General features: G+C 42.6%; 3 non-coding genes across 3 annotated transcripts; 1 reads left to right on the plus strand and 2 right to left on the minus strand.

Annotated features, from left to right (window-relative positions):
* Nucleotides 1-7,755: 7,755 nt before the first annotated feature.
* On the minus strand, nucleotides 7,756-7,828 carry trnak-uuu (transfer RNA lysine (anticodon UUU)). Its single transcript has one exon. It is a non-coding gene; the product is annotated as a tRNA-Lys (tRNA).
* Nucleotides 7,829-15,833: 8,005 nt separating this feature from the next.
* trnaa-cgc (transfer RNA alanine (anticodon CGC)) lies at nucleotides 15,834-15,905 on the minus strand. Its single transcript has one exon. It is a non-coding gene; the product is annotated as a tRNA-Ala (tRNA).
* Nucleotides 15,906-17,446: 1,541 nt separating this feature from the next.
* Nucleotides 17,447-17,519, plus strand: trnak-uuu (transfer RNA lysine (anticodon UUU)). Its single transcript has one exon. It is a non-coding gene; the product is annotated as a tRNA-Lys (tRNA).
* The last annotated feature ends 9,516 nt before the right edge of the window (nucleotides 17,520-27,035 follow it).

The raw sequence follows: 27,035 nt of genomic DNA on the forward strand, positions 1-27,035 counted from the left end.
TTCACTACATTGGGCAGTATGTGCCAGAGAGCAGCTCCTGATATCCCTTCGATAGCTCAGTTGGTAGAGTGGGGAACTGTAATAAAAACACTTGGGAATCCTTAGGTTGTTGGTTCAACTCTGGCTTGAAGGAAGGTGCTTCTTGTGTATTTTAATCAAAGAGTTAAAATAGTGAATCTGTTTAATTCAGTCGTTGATCAAAAGCTCAATAAACGACGAAGCAGAGGCTCCTGTTCTGAATTCAGCTCCTGTCTGATTGTCTTGTTTTGGCCAAGATCTGATCTATGAATTAAAGGACTACTCTGTCTGCTTTGTAATTCAAAAATACATTTTGTAATGCAAATGTCAAGTTTTTTGTAGATATAAAGGTGTTCTCTGTTTTCAAAGGATAGCTACTTAATTGGCTTTATGATTTGGTATTGATTTTGTATCGTTGTATTATCAACTTTGTGCTTTCTGTGTTTTTATCGTATTGTGGACTTATTTTTTAAACAAATGCTTACAAAGGCAGACACAGCACACATATGTTTATACCAGCGGTGAATTGTACATTTTTATTAAGTACAATCTACTGTGCATTTTTGGGAGTATAACAGGTTCGATATAAAGTGGCAAAAATCTAAAAGGGGAAAATACCCCAGACGGCGTGTAAAGCCCTTGTTGTGGCTGTTGTTTTATTTTTAGATAAAAATGGCGTAGTGTGCACGAAATGTTGCAGAAACACAATCTAATATTTTAATAACTGTTATTTTAATAATTTGATAAGTATGAGGCCCCAGATCCAAATCTTCGGTTCTGATTTTTTAAACATGATATCTTCCCTTCCTCTCGATGTGAGCAATTGTTTTTTTTTCACGTTGCGATCCAAAGAGCCTCAGACGCACAGTCTAACAGTAACCAAACCAGAATGGATTCTTCTGGGAGCCGGACTGAGCTCATTCTCACTCCCTGTGTTGAAAACAGAATTAGCTCTTCCCCAAACATCGTCTACAGATCACTTGTGTGCTTTTAACCTTCTCGCAGCTACAGGCGAGACTGAAGCTGGAGATGTGAAGGCAACCGCTGGTGCATCTTCTCCAAATTTCACTTCTCTTTTTTTTAAAAAGTAGATATAGCCCTGAAAAAAGCCTTAGCTTTATCAGTTTTTACATGAATCGATTTTGAAACAAATATTATATTTTTATTGCAATTTACATAATAATAATTATTATTATCATCACTTACACTTATATAGCGCTTTTCTGGACACTCCACTCAAAGCGCTTTACAGGTAATGGGGAATCCCACTACCGCCACCAATGTGCAGCCCCACCTGGATGATGCAACGGCAGCCATACTGTGCCAAAATGCTCACCACACATCAACAATCAGTGGGGAGGAGAGCAGAGTAATGAAGCCAGTTCATAGATGGGGATTATTAGGAGGCCATTACTGGTAAGGACCATTGGAAAATTGGGCCAGGATGCTGGGGTTACACCCCTACTCTTTCAAGAGACGACCTGGGATTTTTAAAGGCCAGAGAGAGTCAGGACCTCAGTTTTACTTCTCAGCCGACGGACGGCACCTGTTTACAGTTTAGTGTCCCCGTCATTATACTGGGGCATTAGGACCCACATGGACCACAGGGTGAGCGCCCAGCGACAGAAACCAGATGGTACCGTGTGTCGGGCTCGGCTGTGAGCAGGACAATGATGTCACGGGGACAAAGTAGAAAAAATCAAAACGGTTCTGTAAAAGACCTGTGTCAGCTGTCGGTTCGCATTCTGGACTCTAAATCCATCGATCTGATTTCAAATCTCTCTAACACCTGAGCTGTGGCTTCTTTTGAGTAGTTATTCAGGAGAACATTATGTTAATCGTATAGATGAAACGTTTAATATATTCAGGTGGATAGCTACTTCAGCATGCATATCTGCAAAGAAACAAGAAATATTGTAGGTTTAATCCATGCTGAAAAGAGAAGAGAGAAAACAAACCTGAAGAAGTTTTCATAGCTGAAACATTGTGTTTTCTCTCTTCTCTTTTCAGCATGAAATAAACCTATTACTTGTTCCTTTAATATATTGTTCGGTTGAATTCAAAATGCTTTACTACTACAAGAGAGGATTATAGTATGGAGGATGAGACAAATTTATGATTTCTTGGAAGAAAATGGTTTTACTTTGCATTCGAAATGAATCAAAACTTTTCCGTGACACACAAACCCTTTGTCTTTTTTAAAGATATCATATTTTTAAACAGACAAGTATAGTTGTCTTACTTAGTATAGTTTTTTACTTAGAAATTTTGGATGGGGGTGATGCATTACTAGTAGTGGCACTGAGGTCACTATGGTGCTGTTGAGCACCATAAGGTTAGGGCCAGTGGTGTAATGTATAATGCATCTGACTTTGGATCAGAAGATTGTAGGTTTGACTCCTGTCTGACTCATGTTGCTTTTAAACCAGTAGTAGATTTTCTTTATGTAAATTAACTGCAGCTGAAAGCTATAGAAAACACATTGGGTAAATTGCAATGAACTGTCGAACTGTTTTGCACGAAGCTGCAGACTACTTAACACGGTACTGTCTGAAGATCAGCTCCTGCTCTGAGCTCAATAGCAATGCAAAACTGTGCGTAACAAAGCTGGCGAGCAGCTGAACTTGTGCTAAGTAGTCAGTTCGGTGATGAGGGTTCAGTACTGGCGTTGTTCTAATTAGCACGAACTGCACAGGCTGAATCAGACCATTTCAAATAGTCTGATCAGTGTAGGACAAGTTAATGAAGAATTATTACTTAGTCTGTCTCTTGTTTGTATATAAATGAATGTCTCTGACAACTTAATGTTAGTTTTTAATTTAGTTTTAGTTTTACGATGTAGATCAGGCGTTGACATATGCACAAGCACACGAAATGTCTCACTCCTGATTCAGCTCATGCTCCATACGAGTGAAGCGATTCCTCCTGCTTCTCGTACAACCATATCAGAACAGAAGCCCGTGTCACCCCGCTCTGATTCAAGAGCGACTCACATCTTGACAGGATGCCTGACATGAAAGGGGGGGGGGGGGTACTGTCACGCTCTCTGCAGCCAGAGGGCGCTCCTTCTCTGTCCTGTCCCTAGTTTCCAGCCTGCTGTCCTTCCTGTCCCTCTCTTTCCCTTGGGCTATATATTTCCGGGTCTTGCACTCTGTCCTCGCTCAGCATTGACGTTCGGATGTCCTGAGACCCGCCTAGCACCAGGGCGCCCCACGTCCGCTCCCTGAGGGCACAGGTTTCTTTACGGCATTCCTGAACTCTTTGCACTAATGAGCCTTTTTCCAGTCTCGCCTCTACGCATATGGGTCTTTTTCCGCTCTCCTACTCCCCATGGTTAGTCCCTTTGGACGTCCGTGACAGGTGCCCCTTTGGAATAGTTGTCAGAAAATGTGAGAAAAGGAAAGTTACAGTGCCTTGCGAAAGTATTCGGCCCCCTTGAACTTTTCAACCTTTTGCCACATTTCAGGCTTCAAACATAAAGATATAAATTTTTTATTTTATGTGAAGAATCACCAACAAGTTGGACACAATTGTGAAGTGGAACGAAATCTATTGGATTTTTGAAACTTTTTTAACTAATAAAAAAATGAAAAGTGGGGCGTGCAAAATTATTCGGCCCCCTTGCGTTAATACTTTGTAGAGCCACCTTTTGCTGCGATTACAGCTGCAAGTCGCTTGGGGTATGTCTCTATCAGTTTTGCACATCGAGAGACTGAAATTCTTGCCCATTCTTCCTTGCAAAACAGCTCGAGCTCAGTGAGGTTGGATGGAGAGCGTTTGTGAACAGCAGTTTTCAGCTCTTTCCACAGATTCTCGATTGGATTCAGGTCTGGACTTTGACTTGGCCATTCAAACACCTGGATACGTTTATTTGTGAACCATTCCTTTGTAGATTTTGCTGTATGTTTGGGATCATTGTCTTGTTGGAAGATAAATCTCCCTCCCAGTTTCAGGTCTTTTGCAGACTCCAACAGGTTTTCATCCAGAATGGTCCTGTATTTGGCTGCATCCATCTTCCCCTCAATTTTAACCATCTTCCCTGTCCCTGCTGAAGAAAAGCAGGCCCAAACCATGATGCTGCCACCACCATGTTTGACAGTGGGGATGGTGTGTTGAGGGTGATGAGCTGTGTTGCTTTTACGCCAAACATATCGTTTTGCATTGTGGGCAAAAAGTTCGATTTTGGTTTCATCTGACCAGAGCACCTTCTTCCACATGTTTGGGGTGTCTCCCAGGTGGCTTGTGGCAAACTTTAGACGAGACTTTTTATGGATATCTTTGAGAAATGGCTTTCTTCTTGCCACTCTTCCATAAAGGCCAGATTTGTGCAGTGTAAGACTGATTGTTGTCCTATGGACAGACTCTCCCACCTCAGCTGTAGTTCTCTGCAGTTCATCCAGAGTGATCATGGGCCTCTTGGCTGCATCTCTGATCAGTCTTCTCCTTGTCTGAGCTGAAAGTTTAGAGGGACGGCCAGGTCTTGGTAGATTTGCAGTGGTCTGATACTCCTTCCATTTCAAGATGATCGCTTGCACAGTGCTCCTTGGGATGTTTGAAGCTTGGGAAATCTCTTTGTATCCAAATCCGGCTTTAAACTTCTCCACAACAGTATTACGGACCTGCCTGGTGTGTTCCTTGGTCTTCATGATGCTCTCTGCGCTTTCAACAGAACCTTGAGACTATCACAGAGCAGGTGCATTTATACAGAGACTTGATTACACACAGGTGGATTCTATTTATCACCATCAGTCATTTAGGACAACATTGGATCATTCAGAGATCCTCGCTGAACTTCTGGAGTGAGTTTGCTGCACTGAAAGTAAAGGGGCCGAATAATTTTGCACGCCCCACTTTTCATTTTTTTATTAGTTAAAAAAGTTTCAAAAATCCAATAGATTTCGTTCCACTTCACAATTGTGTCCCACTTGTTGGTGATTCTTCACATAAAATAAAAAATTTATATCTTTATGTTTGAAGCCTGAAATGTGGCAAAAGGTTGAAAAGTTCAAGGGGGCCGAATACTTTCGCAAGGCACTGTATGGACAGTAAGCTCTCACCCACAGCTCTCAAACACAGCATTAGAGATTGGAATCTGTAAAAAAAAACTACCCGTCTCCCCTGCATTTAACGGTGCTGTTGTTTTTATTTTACATATTGTTAGCATTTTAATGAATTGTTAAAAGATTTATACACAAATAGCTAAATACGAAACGTAAAAAACCCAACTGTAAGCAATTGACCATTCATATTCCTGAATTTTAAATCCCTGTGTTTATCTGTGTCCAAGTGCCTGGTGCAGCTATTTTGAAAGCATACCTCAAGGAGGACTTTACACGCAGTCTGGGGGTATTTTCTCCTTTTACATTTTTGCGATTTTATATCGAACCTGGTATACTCCCAAAAGTGCACAGTAGCTTGTACTGTGTGCCCTGTTTGCCTTTGTAAGCATTTGTTTAAAAAATAAGTTTACAATACGATAAAACAGAGAAAGCACAAACTTAATAATATAATGATTCAAAATCAAAACCAAATCATAAAGTCAATTAAGTACCTAACTTTTGAAAACAGACAACACTTTATCTACAAAAAACTTGACATTTGTATCTATTTTTGAATTACAAAGCAGACAGAGCAGTCCCTGAAAGACCAGAAAGACCAGATTTGTTAAAATCCCTTGTACCAATTTAGATTGATCTTGATCAGAACACGACCATCAGACGTGAGGAGGAATTCGGAACAGGAGCCTCTGCTTCATCGTTTATTGAGCTTCTGATCAACGTCTGAGTGAAAGTTATTTATTGTCTTTGATTAAAGTACGCAAAAGGCACCTGCGTACAACTTTTAGCTCATAAATTCATCGTACATTTATATCCCATCAATATTAGCAATGTTATCTTTACCTAGCACTAAATGTAGCTCTAAATAAATGCAAATTTTAAAAAACATGTAAAAATAAATGCTATTCCGTATATTGTAACTTTGTGGTATTTAGAATTTTTATCTGAGGATGCAGGGGAAAGTATTATACAACTGTGAAAGAATCTCGAATTTTAATACAATTTCGATAAAAAGAAAACCAAAATCCGTAACATGGAGAGATTTGATTTGAACCGATGTTCGCAGCTCAATAATCCATTCGTCCTCGAAAGAAGCAAAGGTTAGTATGTTTTGAGTGTCACCATGATCCTCTTCTCAATCCAAACGAAAGGTTTTATGTGATCCTGATCCCACTAGAAAAAGAGTCAATTTCCGCCTGCAATGACATCCTTCAAATGTTTTATGAGAACTCTGGACGTGTATAGAGTAGAAGCCTGGTCCATTTCTTCTACTAAACGAGACTATGGGAGTGAGTATTTTGATGTCGAACTGGGATTTAAATAAAGAGGAACACTACACTACATTGGGCTACGCGTGTGACAAAACGTTTATTTTCCGACCTCTCGATAGCTCAGTTGCTAGCTCTTAAGACTGTAGAAAAAAACAGCGAGTATTTCTTATTTCCCTGGCCTGAATCCAGTTTGAAGGATGGTGTTTTCTTGTTCCTTAATCAAAAAGTGAAAATTGCGAATTTGTCTTTCATTTTGACGTTCACCCGAAAGCTCAGTATACAAAGAAGTAGAGGCTCCTGTTCTGAATAATCCTCATGTCTGATTGTTTTGCTTAGACCTTTAAAATGTACACTGTGGTGTTTGCTCTTTCTAACACAATTAAAAAGCCGCCGACAAACTTACCGATCAGGAATTTAGTTCAGTGACAGCGCGCACTTAAGACGCTCTGTTTTCTATCGCCGGCATCTCTGTATTCTTTTTAAACGCGATATCTTTTATTCTTTGTGTGTGAATTTCAGGGAGACTCGTAAACCCTTTCTGTTTTAAAGATACATTATTTTAAACCAGCCATAATGAAAGACGTTGTAACTAGACACACGTACAAAACACATGAATAGTAACGGCTTTGAATGCAATACAAACGCCAATGGCACAATGGATAACGTGTCTGATTACGAATCAGAAAACTTTAGGTTTCTACTCCTTCCTGGTTCGTGAAGAAGCTTTTAAACCACACTACTCAACACTGACATCGTAGTGTGTCATCTTGCCTGTGGTACTTAGAGCAGCGCTCAATAAAAATGATCAGAAACCGAAAGCGCTTCTTATGCGGATCAGTATATTCCGATTCCACTGGTTCTGCAAAAGAAATAAGAAAAGCCGAACTCAAAGCACTGTGTTGCCATTACGGGTACTCTGTCTGCTGCTGCTTTAAGATCTACTCACACCGTGTTGCCATTAAGGCTACCTAGTTAAAAAAAAAACTTATCGTCACCTTTTTGAACGTGATTATTAGACACCCGTTAAATCTCAACCGAGGTTTCTTGAGAGATTTTCAGCGAGCGAGTATTAAAAAACTACGTCGCTTCCAACCTCTGCTGTCACTGTAAACTCGGACGTGATGTTCTGCAGAGTTGCAGTGTGCCTTTCCTCTTGTCGTATTCAAGAGTACTCACTGTGTGAGCTCCTCACTGCGTGTTCTGTACTCTACTGTGATTTAATTTAGATGATTACGTGGAGTAGAGTGACAAGATCTACTTGAACACTTTCAGTTTGTGAAATGAAACACTAAATACACTACTGTAAATACAAGTAATGGACATTTAAAATAACCACAGTACAGCTAGAACAGTGAAAGATTAAAGACTATTTAGAATGACATTCACAATAGACTTAAGAACAGCACATCCGCCCGAACAGGGACTTGAACCCTGGGCCCTCAGATTAAAAGTCTGATGCTCTACCGACTGAGCTATCCGGGCTCTGAAAGAAAATCGACACTGTCGGGATCCTCGCAAGTCACATGTCTCTTGTTCCGAAGAGCAGTCATACCTGACCCGTCTGGAATGACCACTGACAGACTTTATCATGAAGCGACGGCACCACTACCAGTAGAATGAGTGAGAAATACAGCATGACATGGGTAGTTAAGGGGCTCCCACAATCCATCTTTCCTCACATTACTGATTTTTTTCAATAGCATTTGGACCTTTTTTCACATTCAGATTTTTTTCTCATTTAATAAAATCTTTTAATCAACAACATTAAAAAGAAAACAAATGGAACGTTTTTTGGAACCATAATTAAAAAACTATTTCAATGCCTTGGTTGTATACGTGTGCACACCCTTTATAAAGGGAGTTGCAACAGTGCTGAAATTTAAAGAGCATTTCTGTAGAGAAAACAGCCTTGATGTTAAGCTTAGGGAGCCTGTCTTTTCGAAATTCTATTTCTTGACACCTTGCACAGCCTCCCGACAGACTAACAAATATTTGTTGGAGAAATTGGCTCACACACCGGAAGACACTAACGTTTATTTACGTTAGAGTATGTGAATAACAGTTTAACCGAAAAAGTTTGTAATTGTGATTTTGTTAAAATTCAATAAATCGTCTATCAACAGTTAGAATTTATTAAGAAATTGTTTTATTTCATAAACTATAAGACAATTCAGAGAGTTTATAGGTCATATCCGTCGCTTATGTTCTTTTAACTCTAGAGTTCAGGATCCAAACCCAGCTGCGGACGATTGTGTTTCTTGGATCTCTTGTAATCATCAAAAGTCGATGTGTAATCCTTCAGTACTTTCTCGAGTTGTGCCATGGATATTTTATACGTTCAATACTTGTCATGCTGTTTTGCATTTTCCTTAACAAACGGAAAAAGTTCAAAGTGTGTTTATGGCAGTGTTTCACATCTACACGAAAGCACTTGTAACAGTACAGGACACGCAGTGAGGAGTTCGTGAAGCTTTCAGTTTAGTGCGGAGTTTAGAAGGAGGATTCACTTGCTGAATGATCTCTCATGAAATCCTGGGCGAGATTCAACAGGTGTTTTCTGCAACAGCCATGACAAGTGTGACGCAATCTCAGGATTTCCTGAATTTGAACTAAATTATTAGTTCAAATAATTTAGGATTTAACAGAACTAAATGAGGTACATTTAAAACAACTCTGCAGCACGTCGAGTGTGCCTGCATTTAATTGTGTAAACCTGGCTCTCAATTCAATTCAATTCAATTCAATTCAAGGTGCTTTATTAGCATGACCGATAGGTACAATCAGTGTTGCCAAAGCAAATAAAAATAATAAAATTAACATAGAACAAAACAAAAAATAGAAGTAAAATAAAATCTACAGACATGTTACAGACATTTACAACAAAGACATATTATATAATATCGACATATACTGTATTCGGCTGGAGCATTATTGGGAGACAGACTCACTGTTCCTCAGGCTGTGACAGGAGATCACATACTGGGCTGCCAGATCAACTGAGTTCCCTCCTCCCTCTCCCAGTAGGATTGGGACCTGTTGTGGTTTTGGCAGGTGTGGGAACTCTGGGATTAGATTTCTGAATTTCGGGAAGAATGTTTCTCTAATCCCAGAGTATCTGTCACAGTGCAGTAGGAAGTGCACCTCTGTCTCTATTTCTCCCTGCTGGCAGTGGGAGCACAGCCTGTCCTCTCTGGGCAGCCAGGTCTGCCTGTGTCGCCCAGTTTCTATGGCCAGGTTGTGGTCACTGAGCCTGTACTTCGTCAGGGTCTGTTTCTGTTTGTTATTTTTTATTTTGGTCAAATATTCAGCTAGTGTGTATTGTCTGTTTAAGGTTCTGTAGCATTCTAGTTTATGTTGTGTTTGTGTGTGTGTGTCCCAGTGTGTGAGATATTGCTGTTTGATCTGTGCTGTGATGTGGTTGAGTCTGGGTTGTGGTGCTCTAGCAGTGCTGTCCTGAGGCTGGTTAGTGTTGGTGTGGCTCAGGTCGGTGAGCCTCAGGACCAGCTGGCTCAGGGGGCTCTGTTTTGGGCTCAGCTCTTGGCTCAGCAGGGCTTTGTGGTGGTAGGAATTTTGGTCACTGTTTTTTAGGTGTAGCCAATACTTTAATATTCTTTTCTGTATGTTTATCAATAGTGGGTACTGGCCTAATTCGGCCCTGCACCCGTTGTTAGGAGTTTTTCTCTGCACACGGAGGATGATTCTACAGATCTCCATGTGCAGAGTTTCTGTGGGGTGTTTGTCCCATTGGGTGTAATCCTGGTCTGTGAGGGGACCCCAAACTTCACTGCCGTATAGGGCAATGGGTTGGATTACACTTTCAAATATTTGGAGCCAGATTCTTGTTGGTGGGTTGATGTTGAAGAGCCTCCTTCTTATTGCGTAGAAAGCCCTGAGTGCCTTCTCCCTCAGTGCCTTCACTGCCAGGTCAAAACTCCCGGAAGAGCTGATGGTGAGACCGAGATATGTGTAGCTGGATGTGTGCTCCAATGTGTTGTTGTTCAGTGTGAATTTGTACCTGTTTCCCTGAGGTCTGGCTTTCTTCTGGAAAACCATAACTCTGGTCTTGTCCATATTGACTGTCAGTGCCCAGGTCTGACAGTACTGCTCCAGCAGTGCCAGGTTCTGCTGCAGCCCCTGTTCTGTGGGCGACAGCAGGACCAGGTCATCTGCGTAGAGCAGGAACTTGATTTCTGTGTCGTGTAGTGTAAGACCAGGAGCTGCAGACTGCTCCAACATTCCTGCTAATTCATTGATATAGATATTGAACAGTGTTGGGCTCAGGCTGCAGCCCTGTCTCACCCCGCGGCCTTGGGTGAAGAATTTAGTCCTTTTGTTTCCAATTTTCACTGCACATTTGCTCTCTGAATACATTGATTTAATTATGTCGTACACTTTGCCCCCTATGCCACTTTGGAGTAGTTTATAAAACAATCTCTCATGCCAAATCGAGTCAAATGCTTTTTTGAAATCGACAAAGCAGGCAAAAATTTTTCCTTTGTGTTTTTGGTGGACGTGTTTGTCTATCAGTGTGTGTAGGGTGTAAATGTGATCAGATGTGCGGTGATCTGGCAAGAAGCCAATCTGACTTTTACTCAGGACATTGTGTTCGGTAAGGAAGGCCAGTATTCGTGTATTTAGGATACTGCAGAATACCTTCCCCAGGTTACTGTTCACACAGATGCCCCGGTAGTTGTTGGGATCGAGTTTATCTCCACTCTTATAGATGGGCGTGATCAGTCCTTGGTTCCAGGCCTCGGGGAAACATCCAGCTGTCATGATGAGATTGAGGAGTTTGAGCAGGGCTTGTTGCAACTTTGGGCTGCTGTGTCTCAGCATCTCATTTATGACTCCATCATGGCCACAGGCTTTGCGTGGTCTGAGGGCCTGGAGTTTGTCCAGTAGCTCCTGCTCAGTGATTGGGGAGTCTAAGGGGTTTTGGTTGTCTTTGATAGCCAATTCCAAAATTTTGAGTTTTTCATAAATGGTGTTTTGGTCTGATTGATTTGTATTTGGGAGCTTTTCATAGAGATTTTCAAAGTATGTTTGCCAGATTGTTCCATTTTGGATGGCCAATTCTTCTGATTTTGATTTGTTTAAGTTGTTCCACTTTTCCCAGAAACAATTCTGATTTAGTGACTCCTCAATTTCTGCAAGTTGTTTGTCTATGTATGTGTTTCTTTTCTTTTTCAGCGTGTGTTTGTAAAGTTTTAACATGTCACAGTACCTGAGTCGCAGATCTGTGTTGTGTGGTTGTCTGTGTTTTTCATTTGAGACTTTTCGTAGTGCATTTCTGATGTTTTTGCACTCCGTATCAAACCACTTTTCTTTTGCTTTTGTTTTTTGGTAGTTTTTTGATGTAGTTGTTTTTAGCTTAGATTTTGATGCTAGTTTGTGGAATAGGTGATTTAGTTTTTGTGTGGCCAAGTTTATGCCTAATTTGTTGGTTTGATACGGAGTGTTTAGGAATGTGTCCATCAGTGTCTGGATTTCGTCATGGCCCAGTGCAGTTTGGTATCTGTCTAGGCTGTCTGTGTCCCATCTGTATGCCTGGTTGAGGTCATACAGCTGGCTGGGCTGTGTCAGTGTGTCTCTGTGCTGGTGTGTTCTCTTCATGTAGAGTGTGATCTGGCTGTGGTCGGAGAGGGGAGTTTGTGGCCTGACAGTGAAGGCACTGATACAGGAGGGGTCCAGGTCGGTGATGGCGTAGTCCACCACACTGCTGCCCAGAGCTGAGCTGTAGGTGAACCTGCCTAGAGAGTCCCCTCTAGTCCTGCCGTTGACGATGTACAGGCCCAGCCCTTGACAGAGCTGCAGCAGCTCGCGCCCGGTGCTGTTGACCGTGGTGTCATGGCTGCACCTGTGTGAGGTGACCGGTGTGTGGTACAGAGGGGATTGTCCAAATATGTGAGTATTTCCCTGTGTGCTGGTGAAGTCTGCCAGTGTGCCTGTTCGTGCGTTGAGGTCACCACAGAGCAGCACGTTTCCCTGGCCCTGGAAGTGACCGATCTCCGTGTGGAGACTGTGGAGAATTCCCTCACTGTAGTAGGGGGATTCTGAGGGCGGGATGTAGACAGCACACAGGAAAACCTCGTTTTCTGTACAGATGGTATTTCTTTTGATTTTAAGCCAAACTCGTGACTCTTCTTTCTTTACTAATTGTATGGAGTGACTGAGCTCCGCTCTGTACCACACAATGATCCCCCCAGAGTCTCTGCCCCGGGTGATTTGGGGTTTTTTGACAGAGGGCACCATGATCTCCTTGTAGCCTGGGGGACAGTGGGTAGCCAAGTCTCCCCGACACCATGTCTCCTGTAGGATCATGATGTCTGTCTCCTTTACATCCTTGATAAATTCAGGATCAGTGCTCTTCAGCCCAAATGCTGACGAGCCCAGACCCTGAATGTTCCACATACTTATCTTTAGAGATCTCATTGTTATCGTTTGAATTATCTTTGCAATTTGTTATTGTTTTCTGGAACTGTATCAAATTTGTGTCGGACATTTACATCATCAACAGAAACAAGTATTGTGCTGGGTTTTTGTCTGTCGCTGTGGGTGATGGAAGTTCAACTCATAAGCCGGGTGCAGATGAGGTTCAGGAGCTGCCGGATTTCTCCCAGCTCCAAACCACTCGGGACTGCTGGTCTGGCCAGGGCTGCGGCGTAGCTGTGCAGGAGGGGCTCGGTCCGGCTCTGTTGTTGTGCTGGGTGGGGAGGGGTTGTGGTTCTGGTCCGGTTCAGCTGCTGGTCTGGGTGAGGGGCATGGGGTGGGGCGCTGGTTCTGGTCCTGTTCGGTCGTTGGTCTGGGTTGGAGGGCTGTAGGGTGGTGCTGGTTCTGTTCTTTGTGGGTTGAGCTGGTCTGGGTTGGGGGTGTGGGTGCTGGGGCGTTCCTCTGGTAGTCCTCCTGTTTCTCTCTGGGATGCTGTTTGGGTGTCTGCCCAGTGTGGTGTCTTTCAGAGTTTTTGTGAAGAGTCCAATGGTCTGTTTTTTGAGGTGTTTATGGTCGTGTAGATGCTGTGGTCCGAGGGTGGAGTGATGGGCCAGATAGACGTTTGGGAGCAGGGCGCAGCACCGTGAGATCTCGGCATTGATTCTCTGGATGGTGTGGTGCTGCTCGTCCTGTCTCGGCAGCAGGGTGGAGATGACAATTCGGGCGCGAGGGAACTCCTGTATGGCCCTCTCTGCCACTCTCCTGATGGACTGGGCCACCTGCTCCCTCTGGGTCCTCAAGTCGTTGGTGCCGGTGTGGATGATGATGTGCTGAGGGGCTCCCAGTACCGACCTGGACAGCAGCTGCAGGGCCTTCTCTGTCGTCGGACACCAGAGCTTTGCTGTTTGTAATCCCGGGAAGAGCCTGTGCTCATCGATGTACCTCCCGTTGGAGTCGATGAGAAGGGCTACTTCCATGCGTCTGCCTCTGGTGTCCAGTCTGCTGGAGGGGCGCTGTGCTGCCGGGCGGGGGGCTGCTTGGGGGGGTGCAGTATGTGAGGTGGGGGAGTTGGGTGGGGCCGGGTGTGTGTGTGGGTCACCCTGAGTGTTCGGCAAGGTGGGTGTGCTTTTGGGCAGTAGAGTTGTGAGGGGATTTGGGGTGCCGGGGGGTGCAGTGGGTGTGGTGTTTGCTACGGTGGGGGTACTGGGTAAGTGGGAGTTGGTGGTGGGGGTTGTAGGGGTGTCAGGTTGTGTGGAGGTGGGTGTGTCTTTGCGGGTTGGTGGTGGGTGTTGTGAGTTGTGTGTTCTGGGTCTCAGGGCTGTTCTGTTGCAGTCAGGGCTGCAGTGGGAAGTAGTGAGTTTCCTCAGCTGGTCTTTGAGAGTCTTGCTTGTCCTCTCCGCGAGCTGCAGCTCCTCTCTCAGCTCTGCTACTTCCGACTGCAGCTTACTGTTGTCCCGCAGCAGCTCCTCCATCTGTGCCCTGAGCTGTTTGTTGGAGGTTTTACATTCGTTCCTGTGTTTGTTCACCTCGTCTCTTAGCGGTTGTGCTGTCTGCCCCTCTGTGAGTCTCCCCAGCATCAGCTCCTTGAACTCAGTGAAGTCCAGCTCCAGAGCAGAGAGTTTCTCTCTCAGGAGGCGCACTGTGCTGTGGTCACAGGGGGGTTGGTGTGGGCTGTGTGTGTCCGGGTGGTGTGTTTCCGTGTTGCCGAGGGCTACACTTTTGCTGGGCTGTTCTGTGGCTGAGGCTGTGTTTGTGGGCTCTGAGTCAGGTGGAGCTGAACTCTCCGGTGTGGCGGGCATCAGGCTGCTGGGTCTCTCTCCTGTTTCTGGGGGAGGTTTCTCCAGGTCGGCCTGTGTTTTAAGGTCTGTGAACTTTTCCTCGAAAAGCTCCAGAGCGGCCTCACTGCCCTGTATCATCACTGTACCATTGTGGTAGGTGTTGACAGTCAGGACAGTGTCTTCTACCTCGCTGTCGCCCCCTATGGAGATTTGCCTGCCTTTGCTGATGCCCCTTCTGGTGGTGTTTGTATAATTCTTACACACAGCTGTGTGCCAGGCATTCGGATGCTCAGTAAAAAAGAGCAGGTTGGTTTTTATGTGCTTTTCTCCTGCCTGGCAGTAGTCAGCAATGAGGGTCTCTGGGTTTTCTTTCATCCAGGAGTCTTTGTACTGTTTCCTGGTCTTAACGGTTTTCACGTCCTCAGGGTACTGGAGTACTGTGCTGAGGGGGCAGGGCTGGTCCAGTGGGGCTGTGTTCTGCTCTGTACTCATCTTGCTCTTTTAAATACAATGGGCCCAGGTGAGAAGAGCAAACAGACGGCCTGGCTCGGGCGTTTTGAATACAATCAGCCCCCTGTTGCTTGGGAACAGGTTCTTCAACTTTGGCCTTTTGAGTGTAGTGGGCCCAAGTGGTATTTTGTTTAATTTAAACTTTAAGGTACCTTTTCCTAAAGACTTTTTAAACTTTTATCTACAAAACAGTTCAATTTTTTAGAGGCTTCTTCAAGAAAGGAGAAGAAAGAACAGGGCTTACCAGGTGTTTTTCGTGTTGATGGCTGAGTTCTTGGCTTCTCTTGATGCTGCTTGTATTTTCCCTTTCCTTCTTGTTTCCTTTGGTGTACTTTTTCTCTTTCTTTCTTTCTTGTCTTCTTATTCTTATATCCTTGTTTTAATGATTCCTTTTCTGTTTGTTCCTCTTCATCTCTTGGGGATTTTTCTTTTTGGAGTTTTTCCTCAGGTCCTTTATCCTCAGGTGTAGCTGTGTCTTATAGTTTATCTTCAGTTTTTTAGATGTTCGCTTTGTTGATTTTTTTTTTTTTTCCAATGGCAAATTATTTCTTTACTTCTGTAGTTTTCTTTAGTTTTGTTAGATGTTGCCTTATTCCTAGACTATTTGTTCAGTTCCAGAAAACAATAAAATCTCAAAGAAATTAGGAGCTCATCTTCTGTGCTGCCTCTCTCAGCCTCTCTCTCTCTTGTGTTCAGGCTCTCTCTGAACACAAGCAAAGAGTTCTCACTCAACAGAAGATTGCGTTGTGAGTACTGTAATATAAAGCACCTGGAGATGCCAGGGATTGAACCCGGGACCTCATACATGCGAAGCATGCGCTCTACCACTGAGCTACATCCCCGATGGAAAAGGTAATGGAACAGACTTGTCCAGATGCTCACTGATCACAATCCACCACTCACGAGGAATGCCTGCAGTTTCCCACTTTCGCGTTTCCTCTACTACAGAGTAAATGCATGGGAATGAAGAAATAAGGAAGGAAAAATAATCGCATTGAAGCTTCAAGAGACTGGGCACAAATTAATCTATTATTTTTGTATCCAGTCACACGTGCGACGGTGGTTAATTCCCAGACGCGGGAGTGCTTTTTTCTACCTCCTTACTCGACTGTCTTTCAATTCTGTTTTATTTGAAAGCTTTTTGCATCTTTTAAGTGCTCTTGATTAAACTATGCATAGAAAAATAGCACTACTGATTATTTTCATGGGCCGATGCACACTTGTTCTGTACAACTCGAGTGATAAAGCCCTGTCTGCAAATATTGTAGAAGAACATAAAAGGGTGAAACAACGCCCCAACCACAGGAATGGTAACAGGCAGGATCGTGTTCTTATTTGATAAGTCCTTTTGAGATGTCTTGTCAATGCACACAGGCGTTAGAGCTGAATAATTTACTTTTAGTGGTGTTTTTAAACAAAGATGGAACATGTTATTTCTATACCAGGAAGAAAGGAGCAGACTTTAAGAGGCAAAAACGACACCTTATCAAAGCTAATATCAATTAAAATGACATCACAACAAAAAGTGGAGCCTTGAGTGAATAAAATTAGTTTTCATTGGACGTATGTGTCTCTATAACTTTGTTGGTGAGAGAGAGGATTGTGATAATTTGCAGGTGCTTCTCGGAAGTGCGTTGGTGGTACAGGCGCCTTCCAAATAATTGAGTCGGGTTTGAATCCGCCAGTACAAACCCAAATCTTTTCAAGATAATTTGTGGTCCGCTAACACATCTTTTGAAACACTACAACAGGTAACACCCCGTGTGAAACATCATGAACATCTGTTAAAGCCTGAGTTTTACATACTCTAATGTAAATAAACGTTAGTGTCTTCCGGTGTGTGAGCCAATTTCTACAAAAAATATTCGTTAGTCTGTCGGGAGGCTGTGCAAGGTGTTAAGAAATAGAATTTCTAAAAGACAGGCTCCCTAAGCTTAACATCAAGGCAGAAAAAATGCTGTTTTCTCTACAGAAATGCTCTTTAAATTTCAGCACTGTTGCAACTCCCTTTATAAAGGGTGTGCACACGTATACAACCAAGGCATTGAAAGTTTTTTTTTAATAATTGTTCCAAAAAAATGTTCCATTTGTTTTCTTTTTAATGTTGTTGATTAAAAGATTTTATTAAATGTGAAAAAAATCTGAATGTGAAAAAAGGTCAAAATGCTATTGAAAAAAATCAGTAATGTGAGGAAAGATGGATTGTAGGAGCCGCTTAACTACCCATGTCATGCTGTATTTCTCACTCATTCTACTGGGCGTGGTGCCGTCGCTTCATGATAAAGTCTGTCAGTGGTCATTCCAGACGGGTCAGGTATGACTGCTCTTCGGCACAAGAGACACGTGACTTGCCAGGATCCCGACAGTGTCGGTTCTTTTCAGAGCCCGGATAGCTCAGTCGGTAGAGCATCAGACTTTTAATCTGAGGGCCCAGGGTTCAAGTCCCTGTTCGGGCGGCTGCGCCGTTCTTAAGTCTATTGTGAATGTCATTCTAAGTAGTCTTTTATCTTTCACTCTTCTAGCTGTACTGTGGTTATTTTAAATGTCCATTACTTGTATTTACAGTAGTGTATTTAGTGTTTCATTTCACAAACCGAAAATGTTCAAGTAGATCTTGTCACTCTACTCCACTTAATCATCTAAATTAAATCACAGTAGAGTACAGAACACGCAGCGAGGAGCTCACACAGTGAGTACTCTTGAATACGACAAGAGGAAAGGCACACTGCACATCTGCAGAACATCACGTCCGAGTTTACAGTGACAGCAGAGGTTGGAAGCAAAGTAGTTTTTTTATTACTCGCTCGCTTAACGATCTCTCAAGAAACCTCGGTGGAGATTTAACGGGTGTCTAATAATCACGTTCAAAAAGGTGACGATAAGTTTTTTTTTTAACTAGGTAGCCTTAATGGCAACACGGTGTGAGTAGATCTTAAAGCAGCAGCAGACAGAGTACCCGTAATGGCACCGCAGTGCTTTGAGTTCGGCTTTTCTTATTTCTTCTGCAGAACCAGTGGTATCGGAATATACTGATCCGCATAAGAAGCGCTTTTGGGTTCTGATCATTTTTATTGAGCGCTACTCTAAACTTTACATTTGCTCGGGCTAGTTTTCCCCATGAAAAAAAGACATATCCCTAATTACATAATTTCACTTTTTTCTTATCAACGAGTAGAAAGAAATAAAATATATACTTCATTATAAGTACTGTATCTGGGAACAGTGTGTAGATGACAGGTTTGTGACTTTCTCATGAGCACGGTATATGAATCCTTCAGATTAAAGGCACTGTGAGTTTGAATAAAATTAAGGATAGTCTGTCCCAGCTCGCCGCGATGGTATAGTGGTCAGTACTTTGTGCTGTGACCGCAATACCCGCGCTTTGAATCCGGGTGACAGCAGCCCAAGACAAGAGAGCTTCCTTCGTCTATGTTATTTCAGTGAAGGGGGGGCATGCGTGTACAGCGAGCGGTCATCGAGTTGATGTGTTGCCCCACATAAGCAATGTGAACCAACACTGCTTTACAAAGGAGCACTACCTGAGCTTATCGTTGGTAAACTGGAGACCAGACCGACCTCTTCTCTGACGAGAAGAAAAGGACAGGAGCCACAGTATTTAATATAAATAAGAGATTTCAATTTTCTGTGGCGCAACTAGTACCAAACACTTAATCTCGGGGTTGTGAATTCGAGCTCCACGCTGGTAAGAAATCATATAGGTTATGATAAATTTACTTTTTTTAAATAAAAAGTAATATTATAAAACTTTCCCGATACCAGTTTGCAGGTGACATTTTCTTTATAAAAGTAATCTTTAGTATGGGATCAATAACCGCGCCAGAACAAATATCGGAAAGAAATCGCCTGTCACTAATGAATTTAAGGAAAGTAGAGACATAGTCAGAAAACCTACATATAGGAAATGTTAGTTACTTTGTATGTGCTTTAGCGTTTTCTTTTATATACCGAAAAAAATTTCAAGGCGTTCTAGTCGCTGTACTCCTCGTAGATAAGACGAAATCACAATACAGTACAGGACATGCAGTGAGGAGCTCACGCAACGAATAGTCTTGAACATGCCAAGCGTAAAGGCACACTGCACATCTGCGAAACATCACATCCTAGTTTAGTTACAGTGAGATTATAGACTGGAAGCTAGGAAGTCTCAGATCACTTTTTTATTAAAAGTTCAAGCAGACACAAATACCTTTGTAAGAGACATTTCAGAATCCCAGTCAAATCCAGTACGATTGCTGGATCCCTCGAATTCGGCAATATCACAGATCTGCAGTCCACGATTAGAATACTTTAGGTGCGTTGTGTAAGACATACCGCCCAGAGCATTTCTAAGACAGGAAATACATTTTCGTTACGAAATGAGATATACTGTACGTAGAGTGAAATGGTCTGGTACGAGTCCTAAGTTTGAATAGTTAAAAAAAGACGAAAAGGGTTAATTACAGACTCTTTTGAAATATAAGAACATTAAAGCTGCGCGGACCTTATCTTCATTTACCTAGTTTAATCGTTTTCAGAAAGTATAATTATATTATTTTATGTACTCCTGACGATTCTACTGATGTTATAAGTGCTCTTGTTTATATTGAATCTATTTTGTTGTTCAAATAAAAAGTAAAAAAAAACTTTCCAGATGCGGCTGCTGTAAAAATAAAATGATATTAAAGGCGTTGTACGTAGAGTTCTGAAGCCTGTTCCACAGAAGAACTAGCTGAGATGAAAAGTTCGATATTCTACTGACAGGGCTATTATCGTCAACTCAGTTTCTTTCTGAAACAACATTTTTCGGGAAAAACTTACACAAAAATTTCACAATTTGAAATAAAATGCTTGCTTAAAAGTGCAGATTATTTTTTACCCAAAAACTGGGTAAAACCGACCCGTTGGAGTCTCTGTGGTACCATTGGTCAGTGCAGGCAGGTCGGTACTAAAATGATAGTAAGGTGTTGGTTCAAGCACATCTAGGCACGCCTTTCTCACTGTTCCATCGTGAACATCATCTAGAGAAAAAGTGGCATGTACTGTTTAGTACATTATTGACCTTAATAATTAATAATTTGAGGGAATACAAGTGCTTTGCATGTATCGAATTACAGCACGTAACAACTGACTACCTGAGTCGATATCACCGGGCAATTTCCAATAACGACCAACATCAGAAACTTCAAGAAAAATAAGATTCCATATCTTGGAATGTAGGGCGGGAGAATTCATTTATAATCCTGTTGCATCTTGAGCTAAACTCAAGAGGGCACAAGCCCTAGAACCCGAATCCGTTACAATAACAAAAGGACAGACATTGAAATATGGGCTATTTCGAAGTAGCAAATGTGAGATATAAAGTCGGAATTCTGAGTTGCTAAGTCGCAATTCTGAGATACCATAGCGGTTTTTTTTTTACTCCCTGGCGGAAACGGGCTTCCATAGAAATCCGGGTTGTAAATAACAACTGTCACTACACACGATTGAGTTCTTGAGGCTGGCACCTAAGACCACTCAGCCATCCTGACAAGCAGTGGAGGATGCCCGTTACTTTGTCAAAGGATTATTAACTACTTTTCTTTTCTTATTATTACAGAGATTTCTACATTGCAAGACAATTGACGATTTAGATAAAGGTATATCGTGGCACGCAAACCAGGCACGGAGAGGGTTTGAACCCGCGCTCTTCAGTTTACGAAACCGATGCCTTACCACTTGGCCACCGCACAGACAGTTTAGTTTTTTTTCCCATCAAGGCTAATACATTTTGAAAAAAAAAATCTGTGCGCAAATTGCAATGGCAGGAGAAGTAAAGAATATAGTTCTTCTGTGGAGCTGGCTTCAGACTCTGCTTATAGCGCCCGTCAAATAAAATAGATATTTTATTTTTACAGGAAGACGCATTCCGAAATGTATCTCTGCAGTTTTAGAAAAGTTTTGAATGGTATATTTTATACAACGCACAAACCGTATTCTAATTGCAGACTGCAGATCTGTGCAGCAATCCTACTACATTTCACTGTGATTCTGAAATACTTCTAGCAAACATATTCAGGTTTCCTTGAACTTTAATAAAAAACTACTTCGCTTTCAATCTCTGGTGTTACTGTAAACTCGGACGTGATGTTCCGCAGATGTGCAGTGTGCCTTGTCTTATTCAAGTTTACTGGATTTGTGAAACGAAAATACAAACTGGACAGTTTCAGACACATGAAGACTCATAAATGTCACTACAAATGACAAATTTGTAGTGTAAATCTGCCGGGCTGATTTACGTGTCTGACCATCTCTCTCCTCCCTCTTCGGCAGTGAGCACTATTTTTTCATTTTCTTCCCTTGTAGTTTCCTCGCTCTTTTACTGTCCCTTTCTCCCACGGAGAGACGGAAAACATGCCGAAATCGTTTTCACCCTGTGTTTGTGCAACGTCAGTGTGTGAAGGGAAAGGGATCTATGTGGCTCCAGTGGCGCACGGTACTTATACAGCAGTGCACAGCGGAGTCATGCCGAGGTTGTGAGTTCGAGCCTCACCTGGAGCAGTGTGGCCTGTCTTTAGCTACCGAAAGCAACCGTCCACTTTAGATACTGTTACTTATAGGTCGTCCTTAACACCTTATCTAACGGGATTGTAGCCTGTTAGGTGTTTGCTGGAGATCCAGTCTAAATTAACATCAAAGGAACAGGTAAAGGTTTATTCCACGTCACACCCGAAGAAGGGTCCACGTTGTGTTTCCTTCTCCTTTCAGCATGGAATAAACCTATACTTTTTCCTTTGCAGCTGACGCAGGTCACTACTTAAATTCCCATCAGCTGTGGACCCCCAGCTGATCTCTACACAGACAGATGAGAGATATCTCATCTTCTTAGATGAGAGGTCTACTGGGACTAAGGGAGCACGATGGTGTACCGAAGACTTGAAAAAGCTCTCGCATTAGATTCTGTTTTTGTTGTTTCCCAGATTTGTTTTTAATGTTCTTTTTGTTTTGAAGTTGTTCCTTTAAGTATTTTTTTATTTTATTTTCTGTAGTCGTTAGACTACTACAGTGATTTACCTAGGTTCCCGGAAGGCTTCTCGCATCGTGGTTGTTGTGTTTTTGGGTTACAAGTATTTTTTTTCTATTGATAGGACCCCACGCATTACTGTGGGACTAGTTAACTTAAGTTCTTACATTGTACCTGAAATTACCACATAAACTACTACTCTGTTTTTCTTTTTTTTTAATAAAGGCACAAATGATGTTTTTTTTTCTTGCAGCTGATTGGCAATGACCCTACAACGGGTCATTGCAACGAACGTGGCTGCTGAAATTTGTCAGCAGCTCCATACTAAACCTGTTCTCAATTGCAACAAACCTAAAATAACATATGCTGCCCATTAGATGTTACCGATGTAGGAGACTAACTTAAACCACCTCTTCACAGGGTTTATGTAGTTCAGTAGAGGAACAGTCGATCGCATTTGAACTGTTCTGAATGTAGTGGAAATAATATAGTCACAAAGTAACGAACATACGCACCACTCGCTTGAAATATTTACTGTAGCTAAAATTGTTTTCTAGACACCACAACTATTCACAATGAATTTGATGAATACATGTCTTTATAAATAAAAGTGTAATTTATTAATAATTAAGATTAATGTATATCTTTATTAGTAGCTGTATTACCGGTAATGCATGTACAGTCCTTAATATGGGATAGTGAACTTTCAGGTATCCTTTGGAGGTAAGAAAACTGATATGAAGGAAATACATATTTAAAGGGGGTGTAAGTCTTAAATGTGTTCTGTTACATCTGGGTGTTAACTGAATAGATTGTATTACTTATTGTGATTTGACACATGTCTCTCTCAGGAGACAGCAGAAAAATTGGGGAATTTGCAGGTACAGAAAATAACTTGAACTGAACAGGCAAATGTAAGGTTATGTTAAAGAAAAATAAACTTTGTCACCTTTTTCAACATGATTATTTAAGACAGTTTATCGGAACCGTATCTCTCCTCGATTCTGTGACTGTGGTCCAACAGTAACGGTGGTGAAACAAGCAGAATGTGCGGAAAGAATTGGAGATGTAACGGGAGACTCATCCAGTCGATAGAAGGGTTGTGTACGCTGAGAAGTGTAGTTTAAAAGCTTAACGAGCCAGGGAGGAGCCAAACCTGCAATCTTCTGAGCCAAAGTCAAACACATTATCCATTGCACCACTGGCTCTGATACCCTAAAGCCACCACTGTGAGCTTTGTGCTGCTATTAGTAATACTGTAGCACTCCGGTGTTCACAACAGCCCCCCACCACCAGGAACTCAAACCCAGGCCTCCTGCATCACTCAACAGGGACCTAGCCTGTTGAGCTAAAGAGCAATCTCCCTTCAGTCCTGCGGCTGTGGCCCTGCTATTACAGGGAAGGGCAGTGACATCACCGCTCTGGTAAGCCGGCTCTTACACACTCAATGGTGGCCGTATGCGTTACACTCTCCCCCGCTTAACTCACCAACCTCAGCAAAGGGCTATCCCATCCCACTGCTGACACCAATGTAACGCTCCAGGGTTCACATGGGCATCCTCGCCACTGCCACATCAGGTCAGTCCCCCACCGTCAGGGACTCAAACCCAGACCTCTGGCATCACTCAACAGGAACCCAGCCTGTTGAACTAAAGGGAGACCGTCCTTAAGCTCAAGCGGCTGGGTCCCTGTTGAGCTATGGTGGCGGTCGCAGGTTTGAGTCCCCGACGGTGGGGGGCTGACTTAAGTGGCAATGGCAAGGGTGCCCACCTGAACCCCCAACCATTACAATACTATACATCGCTCCAGTCCAAATTTTCTCAATTAGATTCACGTGTTTTCTACTTGTATTTAGCTACTAGGTCTTTCGTTTGGTCTGTTTTAAAAATAGCATCTCAAACGATTTTATGTGTCATGCTGAAATTCACACACGGGGGATGTCACATGAAAGACAATCACAGATAAGATGTTGCATTTAAAAAGAAATCCAGAGTGGCAGTAGAAAACAAAGCCTTATACACGAGATGCAAGTGCTCTACCACTGAACTAAACTGATAGGCACTTTTGCCTGCAGCTCTTTAATTGAGTTAGGGAGAGTGAAGGGTCTACACAGTGTACAATTTAAAGGTTGAAGCAAGACAATCTGATGCGAGGAGAATTCACAAAACGAGCCTCTGCTTTAGCGTTTACTGAGCATTCAATGAACGTTTAAGTGAAAGACAAATTCACTATTTTCCCCTTTTGTTTAAAGAACACTTTTATCACTCTTCAAATTCTGCTCTCCTTACTGTCCCCCAAGCCCGTCTACATTGTATGGGCGACAGGGCCTTCTCCTGCTATGCCCCCAAGCTCTGGAACTCTTTGCCCAAGGATATTAGAGAGTCACCTTCTCTAAACTCCTTCAAATCCAGACTCAAAACCTTCTTCTTCAGAAAAGCCTTTACTTAACTGGTTCCATTCTTCACCCCTCTGCTCTTCTTAATACCATCTTCCACGGTCTCCTCTATCTTTATTGTTGTATTGTTGTAATTATAATTGTGTCCTGTCTTGTGAAATTTTCTTATTTATTGTTTAGTCTTCTTATTTATTGTTATTGTCATCCTGTAAAGCGCTTTGAGAAGCCACCTTTAAAGGCGCTATATAAAATAAAGTTTATTATTATTATTATTATCACGTTCTGCACTCCCGGTGTTTAACGGTGTTCTTTTCTACACTCCTGATTTGAGGATCCCCAGCTAAAATATTTTTTAAATACAACAAAATTCCAATATATTGAATAGTATTTATGTTTATATTTATATTCACTCGTGCCAAAAGCTTGTGTTCTCTGCATATATCAGGATGTGGAAAGAGGCCCAATCACATCTGGAGTAGATAGTATTTAGGTCAAAGCTAATTGAAAGTGCATCTCTGGGTGTGTTTGAATTACCTACGTGTTTGACTGAAGGACAAGCTCATGGTGCCATAAAAATTGACACTCGTCATCTTTTCTTCTACATTCACAGGTTTTACGCTAAAGACAAAAACATTTTTTTTGTCGTTTTCATGCCAGCTGGCACTAATTATTCTGCACTGACAGGGAAGATTAGTATTTTATCTATCACAATATGTGTGGAATTTGTTTTTAAAAAAGTTGTTCCAGAAATGAACACTTCCATTAAAGTTAAGGCAGACACCTGTTGGTGTCCACAATGACCAACTCTGCATGGCAAGAGAGGAAGAAAAGCACTGTGGTGATTTGAACCCAGAAACTTATTTACTAGACATGCATGTTAACCAGCTAAGCCACAGCACCAACAGAACGCTATCCTTTTACAGCCTCTTAGACACACCGCTCTGAGATACCTGCATTCTGTGTGCGCTGAGCCTGCTCGCTGAGCAAGTGATGAGAAATGGCTTTTATCTGGTAATTTCAAGTTCAAGGAGCTCAATATGCTTTTTATGTTTGACATCTTCAAGGAAAATGGTGAAATCGCAGGTGGAAGAGGAAAATGATCCTTGAGTAGAGGAAAGACGACCATCTTGAGCACTAACTCATGTCAGGAGGCTAACTTCTGGGATGAGGTGGTGGAGTGGTAAGGCGATGGACTACTAATCCATTGTGCTCTGCACATGTGGGTGTGAATCCCATCCTTGTGAAGTTCAGCGGTTGACAGATGTGCCTTTTTAAACTGGGTGTGCTTTTGTTTCGTCTTTCGCTCCTGTACTACAGCAGTAATATTTCTAGATGTGCATGAACATGGTATAGTAGGCTGACGGCAGGAACACATGGCCCACAAGCAGTGACAGTATCAGAGGTGTCTGCAGTGTGTTGGTTTGTGAGCACTAATAAAATAACTTGCCGTGGAAGCACGTGTGCCTGCATTAATACAGCTCCATTGAGCAGAAAAAGCAACACAAACACCGACTTGTCAACAGGAAGTTTCCGTAGCTGAAAACACAGCCATTGTGCTCCAGGTGAAGCTTGTGTCGCAGGATGTGGGTCATTGAGGCAGTCACGGGCTGGGATTGATTGGGTTATGTTGATTTGTGTTACAGGGTGTTGGTCATTGAGGCAGTAACAGGCTGTGATTGATTAGGTTATGTTGATTTCCAGGATGGTGTCAATGTTGCCTCTCACTCAAGGGGGTGACTGCAGTTGTCCCAATTAATACAGGAACAGTCAGTAAAAACAGTCAAACCCAAGTCGTTCAGGGAGCAATTAGGTATCGAGACTTGGAGGTGTGAGGAGTCGCTGAGCCAGTTTTAGCCAGACCAAGGGGTGAACTGATAAGGTTCCATGACACCTAGCTCAGCACTCCAACACCCCTCAAACAACACAAGCTTCCTCCTGGAAAAATACTGGGCAGACCTGATTTTGACAGGGACAGTGGAAACCCCCCTGAAAGGGATTGGCTAAGGAGAGGGATAAAAAAGACCTGAGACAGAACAGAGGGGGCTCCTGATTCCCACTGGATCCTGGAGACGACACAGGCAGCACAAGGGAAGCTGCAGAGTGCAAGACCCCGGAGGAACTCTGCAGAGACTTCTAATACCTGGAGGCAAGGATCTACTGGTTCAGTAACTGACGACAATGAGAGACATTGGCATTGGAACAGAGGTACTGTACAGAGACTTTTAACACCTGAAGGTGAGGAACAAGGAAACTGGCACAGTTAGCCGATTCAAACTGAGAGGAATGTAATATAGTCACAGAGGATTTCTATTGTTACCTGAACAGAGACTGGGGAAATAGGACTGGGCGATACCCCTCTCCTCAAAGTGGGCCATCAGAGACTACAGGTACTAAGTAGAGACGATCGAGTAACCTCTCTTATGTATTTTACAGGAAAGACTGCTGCCCCTCTGTATTCATTTTGACCCTGGGAAGGACCTTTTGCTGCTGTGAATTCTGTTTTCGTTGTGTTTTTGGGTGACAGTGAATGTGAATGTAGTTGGAAAATAAAAAGGGCACTTATACAATACAAATGCT

Source organism: Lepisosteus oculatus, chromosome 14, assembly GCF_040954835.1.
Source record: "Lepisosteus oculatus isolate fLepOcu1 chromosome 14, fLepOcu1.hap2, whole genome shotgun sequence".
Taxonomy (NCBI): domain Eukaryota; kingdom Metazoa; phylum Chordata; class Actinopteri; order Semionotiformes; family Lepisosteidae; genus Lepisosteus; species Lepisosteus oculatus.